The sequence below is a fragment of the Balaenoptera musculus genome, chromosome 4, assembly GCF_009873245.2.
Source record: "Balaenoptera musculus isolate JJ_BM4_2016_0621 chromosome 4, mBalMus1.pri.v3, whole genome shotgun sequence".
In the NCBI taxonomy this organism is placed as follows: Eukaryota; Metazoa; Chordata; class Mammalia; order Artiodactyla; family Balaenopteridae; genus Balaenoptera; species Balaenoptera musculus.
The window spans coordinates 23,040,236-23,054,957 of NC_045788.1; the positions used below are offsets into that span (position 1 = coordinate 23,040,236).

At 38.4% G+C, this 14,722-nt stretch overlaps 1 protein-coding gene across 4 annotated transcripts in view; it reads right to left on the reverse strand.

Moving 5' to 3' along the window:
* The window catches only part of GK5 (glycerol kinase 5), an 87,677-nt gene that overhangs the window by 60,591 nt on the left and 12,364 nt on the right, over positions 1-14,722 (reverse strand). The gene's annotated exons all lie outside the window — the stretch shown is intronic.

Consider the following 14,722-nt stretch of genomic DNA (forward strand, 5'->3'; position numbering starts at 1 on the left):
CAACCTGGGGGTCCAGCAATGGGAGAAGGAATTCCCAGAGAATCAGACTTTGAAGGCTAGTGGGATTTGATTGCAGGACTTTGACAGGACTGGGGAAAACAGAGACTCCACTCTTGGAGGGCACACACAAAGTAGTGAGAGCACTGGGACCAGGGGAAGGAGCAGTGACCCCATAGGAGACTGAACCACACCTACCTGCTGGTGGTGGAGGGTCTCCTGCAGAGGTGGGGGGTGGCTGTGGCTCACCGTGGGGACAAGGACACTGGCAGCAGAAGTTCTGGGAAGTACTTCCTGGCATGAGCCCTCCCGGAGTCCGCCATTAGCCCCTCCAAAGAGCCTGTAGGCTCCAGTGCTGGGTCACCTCAGGCCAAACAACCAACAGGGAGGGAACTCAGCCCCATCCATCAGCAGACAGCAGATTAAAGTTTTACTGAGCTCTGCCCACCAGAGCAACACCCAGCTCTACCCACCACCAGTCTCTCCCATCAGGAAGCTTGCACAAGGCTCTTAGATAGCCTTTTCCACCAGACTACAATCCTGCAGCCTGTGGAACAAAAACAACATTCACAGAAAGACAGACAAAATGAAAAGGCAGAGGACTATGTACCAGAACAAGATAAAACCCCAGAAAAACAACAAAATGAAGTGGAGCTAGGCAACCTTCCAGAAAAAGAATTCAGAATAATGATAGTGAAGATGATCCAGGACCTCGGAAAAAGAATGGAGGTAAAGGTCGAGAAGATGCAAAAAATGTTTAACAAAGACCTAGAAGAAGTAAAGAACAAACACCTAGAAGAATTAAAGAACAAACAAACAGAGATGAACAATACAATAACTGAAATGAAAAATACACTAGAAGGAATCAATAGCAGAATAACTCAGGTAGAAGAACGGATAAGTGACCTGGAAGACAGAATGGTGGAATTCACTGCTGCGAAACAGAATAAAGAAAAAAGAATGAAAAGAAATGAAGACAGCCTAAGAGACCTCTGGGGCAACATTAAACGCAACAACATTTGCATTATAGGGGTTCCAGAAGGAGAAGAGAGAGAGAAAGGACCAGAGAAAATATTTGAAGAGATTATAGTCAAAAACTTCCCTAACATGAGAAAGGAAATAGCCACCCAAGTCCAGGAAGCGCAGCGAGTCCCATACAGGATAAACCCAAGGAGAAACACGCCGAGACACATAGTAATCAAACTGGTAAAAATTACAGACAAAGAAAAATTATTGAAAGCAGCAAGGGAAAAATGAAAAATAACATACAAGGGAACTCCCATAAGTTAACAGCTGATTTCTCAGCAGAAACTCTACAAGCCAGAAGGGAGTGGCATGATATACTTAAAGTGATGAAAGGGAAGAACCTACAACCAAGATTACTCTACCCACCAAGGATCTCATTCAGATTCGATGGAGAAATCAAAAGCTTTACAGACAAGCAAAAGCTAAGAGAATTCAGCACCACCAAACCAGCTCTACAACAAATGTTAAAGGAACTTCTCTAAGTGGGAAAACAAGAGAAGAAAAGGACCTACAAAAACAAACCCCCAAAATTAAGAAAATGGTAATAGGAACATACATATCGATAATTACCTTAAACGTGAATGGATTAAATGCTCCAACCAAAAGAAACAGGCTAGCTGAATGGATACAAAAACAAGACCCATATATATGCTGTCTACAAGACACCCACTTCAGACCTAGGGACACATACAGACTGAAAGTGAGGGGATGGAGAAAGATATTCCATGCAAATGGAAATCAAAAGAAAGCTGGAGTAGCAATACTCATATCAGATAAAATAGACTTTAAAATAAAGAATATTACGAGATAGAAGGAAGGCCACTACATAATGATCAAGGGATCAATCCAAGAAAAAGATATAACAATTATAAATATATATGGACCCAACATAGGAGCACCTCAATACATACGGCAAATGCTAACAGCTATAAAAGGGAAATCGACAGCAACACAAAAATAGTGGGGGATTTTAACACCTCACTTACACCAATCGACAGATCATCCAGATAGAAAATTAAAAAGGAAACACAAGCTTTAAATGACACAATAGACCAGATAGATTTAATTGGTATTTCTAGGACATTCCATCCGAAAACAGCAGATTACATTTTCTTCTCAAGTGCACACGGAACATTCTCCAGGAAAGATCACATCTTGGATCACAAATCAAGCCTCGGTAAATTTAAGAAAACTGAAATCATATCAAGCATCTTTTCCGACCACAACGCTATGAGATTGGAAATCAATTACAGGGGGAAAAAACGTAAAAAACACAAACACATGGAGGCTAAACAATACATTACTAAAGAACCAAGAGACCACTGAAGAAATCAAAGAGGAAATCAAAAAATACCTAGAGACAAATGACAACAAAAACACAATGATCCAAAACCTATGGGGTGCAGCAAAAGCAGTTTTAAGAGGGAAGTTTATAGCAATACAATCCTACCTCAAGAAACAAGAAAAATCTCAAATAAAGAATCTAAACTTACACCTAAAGGAACTAGAGAAAGAAGAACAAACAAAACCCAAAGTTAGTAGAAGGAAAGAAATCATCAAGATTAGAGCAGAAATAAATGAAATAGAAACAAAGAAAACAATAGCAAAGATCAATAAAACTAAAAGCTGATTCTTTGAGAAGACAAACAAAATTGGTAAACCTTTAGCCAGACTCATCAAGAAAAAGAGGGAGAGGACTAAAATCAATAAAATTGGAAATGAAAAAGAAGTAACAACAGACACCACAGAAATACAAAGCATCCTAAGAGACTACTACAAGCAACTCTATGCCAATAAAATGGACAACCTGGAAGAAATGGACAAATTCTTACAAAGGTATAACCTTCCAAGACTGAACCAGGAAGAAATAGAAAATATGAACAGACCAATCACAAGTAATGAAATTGAAACTGTGATTAAAAGTCTTCCAACAAACAAAAGTCCAGGACCAGATGGCTTCACAGGCGAATTCTATCAAACATTTAGAAAAGAGCTAACACCTATCCTTCTCAAACTCTTCCAAAAAACTGCAGAGGAAGGAACACTCCCAAACTCATTCTATGAGGTCACCATCACCCTGATACCAAAACCAGACAAAGATACTACAAAAAAAGAAAATTACAGACCAATACCACTCATGAATATAGATGCAAAAATCCTCAACACAATACTAGCAAACAGAATCCAACAATACATTAAAAGTATCATACACCATGATCAACTGGGATTTATCCCAGGGATGCAAGGATTCTTCAATATACGCAAATCAATCAATGTGATACACCACATTAACAAACTGAAGAATAAAAACCATATGATCATCTCAATACATGCAGAAAAGCTTTTGACAAAATTCAACACCCATTTATGATAAAAACTCTCCAGAAAGTGGGCATAGAGGGAACCTACCTCAAAAAATGGCCATATACGACAAACCCACAGCAAGCATCATTCTCAATGGTGAAAAACTGAAAGCATCTCCTCTAAGATCAGGAACAAGACAAGGATGTCCACTCTCGCCACTATCATTCAACATAGTTTTGGAAGTCCTAGCCATGGCAATCAGAGAAGAAAAAGAAATAAAAGGAACACAAATTGAAAAAGAGGTAAAACTGCCACTGTTTGCAGATGACATGATACTATACATAGAAAATCCTAAAGATGCCACCAGAAAACTACTAGAGCTAATCAATGAAGTTGGTAAAGTTGCAGGATACAAAATTAATGCACACAAATCTCTTGCATTCCTATACACTAACAATGAAAGATCAGAAAGAGAAATTAAGGAAACAATCCCATTCACCACTGCAACAAAAAGAATAAAATACCTAGGAATAAACCTACCTAAGGAGGTAAAAGATCTGTACTCAGAAAATTATAAGACACTGATGAAAGAAATCAAAGATGACACAAACAGATGGAGAGATATACCATGTTCTTTGATTGGAAGAATCAGTATTGTGAAAATGACTATATTACCCAAAGCAATATACAGAATCAATGCAATCCCTATCAAATTACCAATGGCATTTTTTACAGAACTAGAACAAAAAAATCTTAAAATTTGTATGAAGACACAAAAGACCCTGAATAGCCAAAGCAATCTTGAAGGAAAAAAATGGACTTGGAGGAGTCAGACTCGCTGACTTCAGATCATACTACAAAGCTACAGTAATCAAGACAATACGGTACTGGCACAAAACCACATATATAGATCAAAGGAACAGGATAAAAAGTCCAGAGATAAACCCATGCATCTATGGTCAACTAATCTATGACAAAGGAGGCAAGGATATACAATAGAGAAAAGGGTTTCTTCAATAAGTGGTGCTGGGAAAACTGGACAGGTACATATAAAAGAATGAAATTAGAACGCTCCCTAACACCATACACAAAAATAAACTGAAAATGGATTAAAGACATAAATGTAAGACCAGACACTATAAAACTCTTAGAGGAAAACATAGGAAGAACACTCTTTGACATAAATCACAGCAAGATCTTTTTGACCCACCTCCTAGAGTAACAGAAATAAAAACAAACAAACAAAAAGAGTTTCCTGGCATCTGAGGGGTGGGGGTGGGGAATGAGGAGAAAAATAAAAAGAAAGTTCAAAGTTTTAGACTTCCTAACAGCAATTCTAAGGAAAACAAAGTTTCTATGGCCATGATGACAGAATGCACCATGGACACTGGAGGAAAAAACAATGAGCTGGGAAGAGGAGGCGCTGGCTGGGGCTGGATGAACAATAGGTTGTTCCATAGGGTCAAATCTGTCTCTCTTTTTCTCTCAGCAATGAGCACGAGGACTTCCCTGGTGGTGCAGTGGTTAAGAATCCGCCTGCCTATGCAGGGGACACGGGTTCGATCCCTGGTCTGGGAAGATCCCACACCAACTGAGCCCATACACCACAACTACTGAGCCCACGTGCCGCAACTACTGAGCCTGCATGCTGCAACTACTGAAGCCCGCATGCCTAGAGCCTGAGCTCCACAAAAGAAAAGCCACTGCAATGAGAAGCCCGCGCACCACAACAAAGAGCAGCCCCCCCTCGCCACAACTAGAGAAAGCCTGTGCACAGCAACAAAGACCCAACGCAGCTGAAAAAAAAAAAAAAAGAGTACCTAGGGACTTCCCTGGTGGTCCAGTTGTTAAGACTCTGTGCTTCCAATGCACGGGGCGTGGGTTCCATCCCTGGTTGGGGAACTAAGATCCCATATGTCCCATGGTGCAGCAAAAAAAAAAAACCACCACAACAAAACAAAACAAAATGAGAAAAAGGAAGAGTACCTCTCTGGAGGAAACGAGTCATGCCTGTCTAAACCTGTGGGATATCTCCACATTCACATGTCCCAAACCACACACTTAATCGTGTTTCCTTCTACCTACCCTCATCATCACCTAACTCATTCCTCCTCTTATATTCTCTGTAATTTCTTTCATGTCCTCCCAAACATCAAGACCAGAAATAGTGGTAAGTTATTTTTTAAATTAAACTAATTTTTTTTAACTGAAGTATAGTTGACTTACAATATTATATTAGTTTTAGGTGTACAACATAGTAATTCAATATTTTTATAAAATATATGCCATAGAAAGATATTATAAAATATTGTCTATATCCCCTGTGCTGTACATAACATCCTTGAAACCTATTTATTTTACACCTGGTATTTTGTAGCTCTTCATCTCCTTCACCTATCTTGGCCCAACCCTGACACCTCTCCCCTCTGGTAACCACTAGTTTGTTCTCAGTATCGGTAAGCCTGTTTCTGTTTTGTTATATTTGTTCATTTGTTTGTATATGTTTCATTTGTTCTGCATATTAAGTGAAACGCAGTATTTGTCTTTCTCTGCCTGACTTATTTCACCAAGCATAATACCCTCCAAGTCCATCCATGTTGTTGCAAATGGCAAAATTTCATCCTTTTTTATGGCTGAGTAATAGTCCTATATATAAATATATATATATACACACACATATATATAGTCCTATGTTTCTATATATATAACACATCTTCTTTATCCTTCTATGGATGTCCATAGAAGGATGGATGTCCATCCTTCGATGGACACTTAGGTTGCTTCCATGTCTTGGCCATTGTAAATAATGCTGCTATAAACACTGAGGTGAACATATCTTTTCAAATTAGTGTTTTCATCAGATAAATACCCAGGAGTGGAATGGCTAAATCATATGGTAGTTCTATTTTTAATTTCTTGAGGAACTTCCATACTGATTTCCATAGTGGCTGCACCAATTTACATTCCCACCAACAGTGCACAAGGGTTCCCTTTTCTCCACATCCTTGCCAACGTTTGTTATTTTTTTCTTTTTGATAACAGCCATTCTAATAGGTGTGAGGTGATATCTCATTGTGGTTCTGAAATGTATTTCCCTGATGATAAGTGATGTTGAGCATCTTTTCATGTGCCTTTTGGCCATCTGTATTTCTTTGGAAAACTGTCTGTTCAGATTCTCTGCCCTTTTTAAATTGGGTTGGCTATTTTTTTTTGTCATATTGAGTTGTATGAGTTCTTTATATATTTTGGATAGTAAACCCTTACCAGATGTATCATTTGCAAATATCTTCTTCCATTTGGTAGGTTCCCTTTTTGTTTTGTTGATGGTTTCCTTTGTTGTACAAGAGTTTTTGAGTTTGATTATGTCCCATTTGTTTATTTTTGCTTTTATTCCCCTTGCCTAAGGAGATAAAGCCAAAGAAATATAGCTATGACCAATGTCAAAAAGTGTAGTACCTATGTTTTCTTCTAGTTTTATAATTTCAGGTCTTACATTTAGGTCTTTAATTCATCTTGAGTTTATTTTTGTAAATAGTGTGAGAAAATGTTCTAATTTCATTCTTTTATGTGTAGCTGGTCCAGTTTTCCCAATACCACTTATTGAAGAGTCTTTTTTAAAAATTATATATTCTTGCCTCCTTTGCCATAGATTAATTGACCATGTGTGCATGGGTTTATTTCTGGGCTCTCTATTGTGTTCTATTGATCTATGTATCTGTTTTTGTGCTGATACCACACTGTTTTCATTACCTTAGCTCTGTAGTATAGTCTGAAGTCAGAGAGCAGAGATACCTCCAACCTTGTTCTTTTTTCTCAAGACTGCTTTACTGTTCAGGGTCTTTTGTGGTTCCATACAAATTTTAGGATTATTTGTTCTAGTTCTGTGAAAAATGTCATGGATATTTTGATAGGTATTGCATTAGATCTGTAGATTGCTTTGGGTAGTATGGATATTTTAATAATGCTAATTCTCCTAACCCATGAACATGGGGTATATTTCCATTTATTTCTATCCTCTTCAATTTCCTTCATCTATGTCTTATAGGTTTCAGAGTATGTGTCTTTCACCTCCTTCATTAAATTTATTCCTAGATATTTTATTCTTTTTGATTTATAAATGAGATTCATTTCTTCTGTTATTAGTGTACAGAAATGCAACAAATTTCTTTATATTAATCTTGTATCCTGCAACTTTACTGAATTCGTTTATTCTAGCAGTTTTTTTGGTGGAGTCAAAGGTTTTCCTTATATAGTATCATGTCATCTGCAAACAGTGGTAGTTTTACTTCTTCCATTTCAATTTGAATGTCTTTTATTTCTTTTTCTTGTCTGATTGCCGTGGCTAGGACTTCCAATACTATATTAAATAGAAGTGGGAAGAGTGGGCATCCTCATCTTGTCCCTGATCTTAAAGGAAATACTTCCAGCTTTTCACCACTGAGTATGATGCCAGCTGTGGGTTTGTCAGATGGCCTTTATTATGTTGAGGTTTGTTCCTTCTGTACCAACTTTGTTGACAGTTTTTATCACGAATGGATATTGAATTTTGCCAAATGCTTTTTCTGCATCTATTGAGATGATCATGTGATTTTTATCCTTGGTTATGTTAATGTGGTGTATCATGTTAATTGATTGATTTGCAGATATTGAACCATCCTCACATCCCGGGAATAAATCCCCCTTGATCATGATGTATGATCCTTTTTACATATTGTTGAATTTGGTTTGCTAATATTTTGTTGAGGATTCTTGCATCTATTTCATCAGCTATATGGGCCTGTATATTTTTTTGTAGTATCTTTATCTGATTTTGGTATCAGGGTAATGCTGGCCTCATAGAATGAGGTGGGAAGAGTTCTCTCCTCTTTTATTTATTTATTTATTTGTTTGTCTGCTTGTTTATTCATTTATTTATGGCTGCATTGGGTCTTCATCGCTGCACGCAGGCTTTCTCTAGTTGCAGCAAGCAGGGGCTACACTTTGTTGCGGTGCACGGGCTTTTCATTGCGGTGGCTTCTTTTGTTGCGGAGCACAGGGTCTAGGTGTGCGGGCTTCAGTAGTTGTGGCACACAGGCTCAGTAGTTGTGGCTCGCGGGCTCTAGACGCAGGCTCAGTAGTTGTGGTGCACAGGCTTAGTTGCTCTGTGGCACGTGGGATCTTCCTGGACCAGGGCTAAAACCATGTCCCCTGCATTGGCAGGCGGATTCTTAACCACTGCACCACCAGGGAAGTCCACCTCTTTAAATTTTTGAAACAGTTTGAGAAGCATACCTATTAACTTTTCTTTAAATGTTTGGTAGAATTCCCCTGTGAAGTCATCTAGTCCCAGACTTTTGTGTGTTGGGAGTCTTTTGATTACTGATTCCATTTCAATACTAATAATCAATCTATTCAGATTTTCTGTTTCTTCCTGATTCAGTCTTGGAAAATTGTATGTTTCTCGGAATTTATCCACTTATTCTAAGTTGTCCAATTTGTTAGCATATTACTGTTTGCATTATTCTCTTATGATTGTATTTCTGTGATATCAGTTGTAACTTCTATCAGTTGTAACTTCTCTTTCATTTCTTATGTTTTAAATTTGAGCACTCTCTCTTTTTCTTAATGAGTCTGGCTAAAGTTTATCAATTTTGTTTATCTTTTCAAAAAAACAGCTCTTAGTTTCATTTATCTTTTCTATTGTTTTTTGGTCTCTATTTTATTTCCACTCTGATCTTTATTATTTTTTTCCTTCTACTGACTTTGGACTTTGCTTGTTCTTCTTTTTCTAATTCCTTTAGAGGGAAAGTTAGGTTGTTAATTTGAGATTTTTCTTTTTTCTTGAGGTAGGCTTCTATTATTATAAACTGCCCTCTTAGAATTGTTTTTGTTGTGTCCCATAGATTTTGGACGTTGTGTTTCTATTTTCATTCATCCCAAGGTATTTTTTGACTTCTTCTTTAATTTCTTTGTTGACCCAATGGCTTTTTTATAGTATGTTTTCAGTCTCCACTTGTTTGTGTTTTTACCAGTTTTCTTCTTGCTATTGATTTCTAGTTTCACACTGCTGTGGTCAGAAAAGATGCTGGATTTAATTTCAATCTTCGTAAATTTACTGAGACTTCTTTTGTGGCCTAGCATGTGATCTATCCTGGAGAATGTTCCATGTGCATTTGAGAAGAATGTGTATTTTGCTGGTTTAGAATGTAATAGTCTACAGATATCAATTAAGTCCATCTGGTCTAAAACGTCATTTAAAGCCAATGTGTCCTTATTGATTTTCTGTCTGGATGATCTATTCATTAATGTGATTGGGGTATTAAAATCCCCTATTATTATTGTATTACTGTCAATTTCTTCCTTTATGTCTGTTAATATTTACTTTATATACTTAGGCGCTCCTGTATTGGGTGCATATATGTTAACAAGTCTAATATCCTCTTCTTGGATTGACCTCTTTATCATTATTTAATGTCCTAAATTGTCTTTTGTTATAGATTTTGTTTTAAAGTCTATTTTGTCTGATATGAGTACTGCTACCCCAGCTTTTCATTTCCATTTGCATGAAATATCTTTTTTTATTTATTTATTTTTTTATTTTTGGCTGTGTTGGGTCTTCGTTTCTGTGCGAGGGCTTTCTCTAGTTGCGGCAAGCGGGGGCCACTCTTCATCGCGGTGCACGGGCCTCTCACTATCACGGCCTCTCTTGTTGCGGAGCACAGGCTCCAGACGCGCAGGCTCAGTAGTTGTGGCTCATGGGGCCAGTTGCTCCGTGGCATGTGGGATCTTCCTGGACCAGGGCTCGAACCCGTGTCCCCTGCATCGGCAGGCAGATTCTCAACCACTGCATCACCAGGGAAGCGCCCTGAAATATCTTTTTTAATCCCTCCACTATCAATGGGTGTGTCTTTAGCTCTGAAGTGAGTCTCTTGTAGGCAGCATATACATGGATCTTGGTTTTTTAATCTAATCAGCTACCCTGTGTCTTTTGATTGGAGCATTTAGTCTATTTACATTAGAAGTGATGATTAATAAGTATGTATCTATTGCCATTTTGTTACTTGTTTTCTGGTTGTTTTTGTATTTCTTTGTTCTTTTCTTCTTTTAATCTCTTCTCTTCGGGTTTGATAACTTTTTAAATATTATGTTTCGGTTCCTTTCTCTTTGCTTTTTGTGTATCTACTGTAGGTTTTTGATTTGCAGTTACCATGAGGTTCATATCTATAAATATATCTACTTGTTTTAGAATGATAGTCATTTAAGTTCAAACACATTCTAAAAGCTCTACTTTTTTTTACTAAGCCCCCCCCAACATTTTATGTTTTGGTATCATAGTTTACATTTTTATGAATATCCCTTAACTGTTTATTGTAGTTGTAGTTGATTAATGGTTGATTTTACAATTTTGTCTTTTAACCTTCATAGTACCTTACTTAAGTGGTTGATCAACTGCCTTTACAATACATTTACATATACCAGTGAGATTTTTTCCTTCAAATATTTTCTTATTTCTTGTTATAGGCCTTTCTTTTTCACTTAAAGAAGACCCTTTAACATTTCTTGTAAGGCCAGTTTAGTAGTGATGAACTCTTAGTTTTTGCTTGTCTGGGAAACACTTTGACTTTGTTGGGTAGAGTATCCTAGGTTGTAGGTTTTTCCCTTTCAGCACTTTAAGTATATTGTGCCACTCCCTTTTGGCCTGCAAAGTTTCTGCTGAAAAATCAGCTGGTAGCCTTATGGGAGTTCCTTTGTATGTGACTCTTTGTTTTTCTCTTACTGCCTTTAGAATTCTCTCTTTAACGTTTGTCATTTCAATTATGATATGTCTTCATGTGGGTCTGTTTGGGTTCATCTTGTTTGGGACTCTCTGTGCTTCTGGACCTGGGTATCTGTTTCCTTCTTCAGGTTAGGGTTCAGCCATAATCTCATCAAATATGTTTTCTGCCCCTTTCTCTCGTCTCCCTCTGGGACCCCTATAATGTGAATGTTAGTATGCTTGATGTTATCCTACAGATCCCTTAAACTATACTTAAAAAAATTTTTTTTTCTTTTTGCTGTTCTGATTGTGTGATTTCCACTATTTTGTCTTCCAGGTCACTTATGCATTCCTCCATATTACCTAATCTGCTGGTAATTCCTTCTAGTGAATTTTTCATTTCAATTATTGTATTCTTCAGCTCTGATTGGTTCTTTTTCATATTTTCTAGTTCTTTGTTAAAGTTCTTACTGTGTTCCTCTATTCTTTTCCCGAGTTCGATGAGCATTGTTATTACTATTGCTTTAAGCTCTTTATCAAGTAAATTACTTATCTCTGTTTCTTTAGGGTTTTTTTTTTCTGGGGTTTCTACTTATTCTTTTGTTTGGAACATAGTCATTTGTCTTCTCACTTTGTTTGACTTTCTCTTTTTGTCTCTATGAAATTAGGTGAAACAGTTACCTATCCCAGTCTTAAAGGCATGTCCTTGTGTGGGAGCATCCCCATGCAGTCTGCATGTGCCCAGTGGTTTTGGTGGGAGAGCTGGACCTGAAGTGAGCACTAACCATGTCTTCACCTGGGGTGCACTGGCAGCTGCCACCTTAGCAGGGCATGGGGCTGGAGTAGGAAGAGTTAGAACTGGAGCCAGATGTGAGCTGGGGCTTCTCCCAGGCTTAGAGCAGGCCCAGAGCCAAAGGGGCTGGAGTTGCAAATCTGAGCTAGTGCCACTTCTCCCCAGTGTGATGGCGGTCTCCACTTTGGTCAGAGGCAGGGCTGGGGCCCGAGGGGCTGGAGCTGCAAATGTGAGCTAGCTCAGCTTCTCCCTGGTGCAATGGTTGTTACTGCCTTGGTTGGACACAGCACTAGAACAGGTGGGGCTGGAGCAGGAGCCCAGTTCGGGCTGGGAGGCGTGCTGGGGCACTCCTGGCAGGACAGACAGAGCATGAGGTGTTTTCAATCTGCTGCTTCTGCACTGGGACTGGGAGCAGGCGAGTCTGTGTATGCTCTTCAAAACTGCAGTCTCAGTTTCTATGGCTCTATGATAAGCCCCGCTGGTTTTCAAACCAAGTAGGCTTATCTTCCTTGTGCTTGACCTCAGGGCTAGGATGCCCAATATGGGGCTCAAACCCCTTGATCCTTAGGGAGGATGCCCAAGCCTGTGATATCCCCTCCTCTTCTGGGCCACCCACTAGGGTTGTGGGTCCCGATTAGATCACTTCTCCTTCCTTCCTACCAGACTCCAATTTCCTTAATAACCTTGGTTGTAGAAGAGCCATTCTGCTAGTCTTCAGGCTGTTCTCAGAGAGAGCTGCTCTATATGTCATTGTAGTTTTGATGTGTTTGTGGGGGGAGGTGAGCTCAGGGTCTACCTACTCCACCATCTTGATCCCACCCAGTCAACTACTGGAAAATATAAACTTCTTCCTCTTTCCTCAAACTGAATTAAAGGCCAAGTCCGCATGAATTCACCCTGATTATACTTCTTAGATTTACCCTTATCCCCTACATCCACCACTTTTCTTCCCCACTGCCCCAAGCTCAAGGTGCCCTTTGGAATCTAGGGCTTTGTAACAGAGGAACATTTTACAGCATTTCTGTTGTTATTGTTTTTAAGACAAGAAACACCTGTTGAAGGCAATATGGGGGTAGTGGAAAGAGCATATTCTTTGGGATCAAAAACATAATTTGGAATCTTGCCTTGATTTATTAACTGAGTGACCTTGAATAACTTATTTATTTCTCTGAGCCTCAGTTTCTTTCTCTGTAAAAATACACTTAACAACTAAATAACAGGTTTGTTGTAAGGATACTGGAACCTGAAGGAAGTATCACAGGTAATCACTATATGGTAGCCATTATGGTATTATTATTGTGTTTAATCCACACATACCTCATATGCTGTAGGTACTTCAGTATTAAATTTGGAGTAGACTGAAAATATAAATCACATTATATAGTCTTGTGTTTCTGAAATTTGTCAGGTGCTCCTGAATCTTTTTAAGTATAAACTAATTTTTCAGATCTTCAATCCGTGCTTATTTGAATTTTAATGAAAGCAACAGTCTTTTTATTACTATTACTTTATATAAGTTAGGCCCAGCTGACATGCAGCAAGCATTTTATTTTTTAACATCTTCATTGGAGTATAATTGTTTTACAATGGTGTGTTAGCTTCTGCTTTATAACAAAGTGAATCATCTATACACATACATATATACCCATATCTCCTCCCTCTTGCATCTCCCTCCCATCCTCCCTATCCCACCCTTCTGGGTGGTCACAAAGTACTGAGCTGATCTCCCTGTGCTATGCGGCTGCTTCCCACTAGTTATCTATTTTACATTTGGTAGTATATATAAGTCCATGCCACTCTCCCACTTGGTCCCAGCTTACCCTTCCCCCTCCCCATGTCCTCAAGTCCATTCTCCATGTCTGTGTCTTTATTCCTGTCCTGCCCCTAGGTTCTTCAGACCTTTTCTTTTTTTGATTCTATATATATGTGGTAGCATACAGTATTTGTTTTTCCCTTTTTGACTTACTTCACCCTGTATGACAGACTCTACATCCATCCACCTCACTACAAATAACTCAATTCATTTCTTTTCATGGCTGAAAAGAATATTCCATTGTATATATGTGCCACATCTTCTTTATCCATTCATCTGTCGATGGACACTTAGGTGGCTTCCATGTCCTGCCTATTGTAAGTAGAGCTGCAATGAACATTGTGGTACATGACTCTTTTTGTATTATGGTTTTCTCAGGGTATATGCCCAGTAGTGGGATTGCTGGGTCATATGGTAGTTCTATTTTTAGTTTTTTCAGGAACCTCCATAGTGTTCTCCATAGTGGCTGTATCAATTTACATTCCCACCAACAGTGCAAGAGGGTTCCCTTTTCTCCACACCCTCTCCAGCATTTACTGTTTGTAGGTTTTTTATGATAGCCATTCTGACTGGTGTGAGGTGATACCTCATTGTAGTTTTGATTTGCGTTTCTGTAAAGATTAGTGATGTTGAGCATCCTTTCATGTGTTTGTTGGCAATCTGTACATCTTCTTTGGAGAAATGTCTATTTAGGTCTTCTGCCCATTTTTGGATTGGGTTGTCTGTTTTTTTTTGATATTTACCTGCATGAGCTGCTTGTAAATTTTGGAGATTAATTTTCTCCCATTCTGAAGGTCTTTTCGCCTTGTTTATAGTTTCCTTTGCTGTGCAAAAGCTTTTAAGTTTCATTAGATCCCATTTGTTTATTTTTGCTTTTATTTCCATTTCTCTAGGAGGTGGGTCAAAAAGGATCTTGCTGTGATTTATGTCATAGAGTGTTTTGCCTATGTTTTCCTCTACGAGTTTGATAGTGTCTGGCCTTACATTTAGGTCTTTAATCCATTTTGAGTTCATTTTTGTGTATGGTGTTAGGGAGTGTTCTAATTTCATTCTT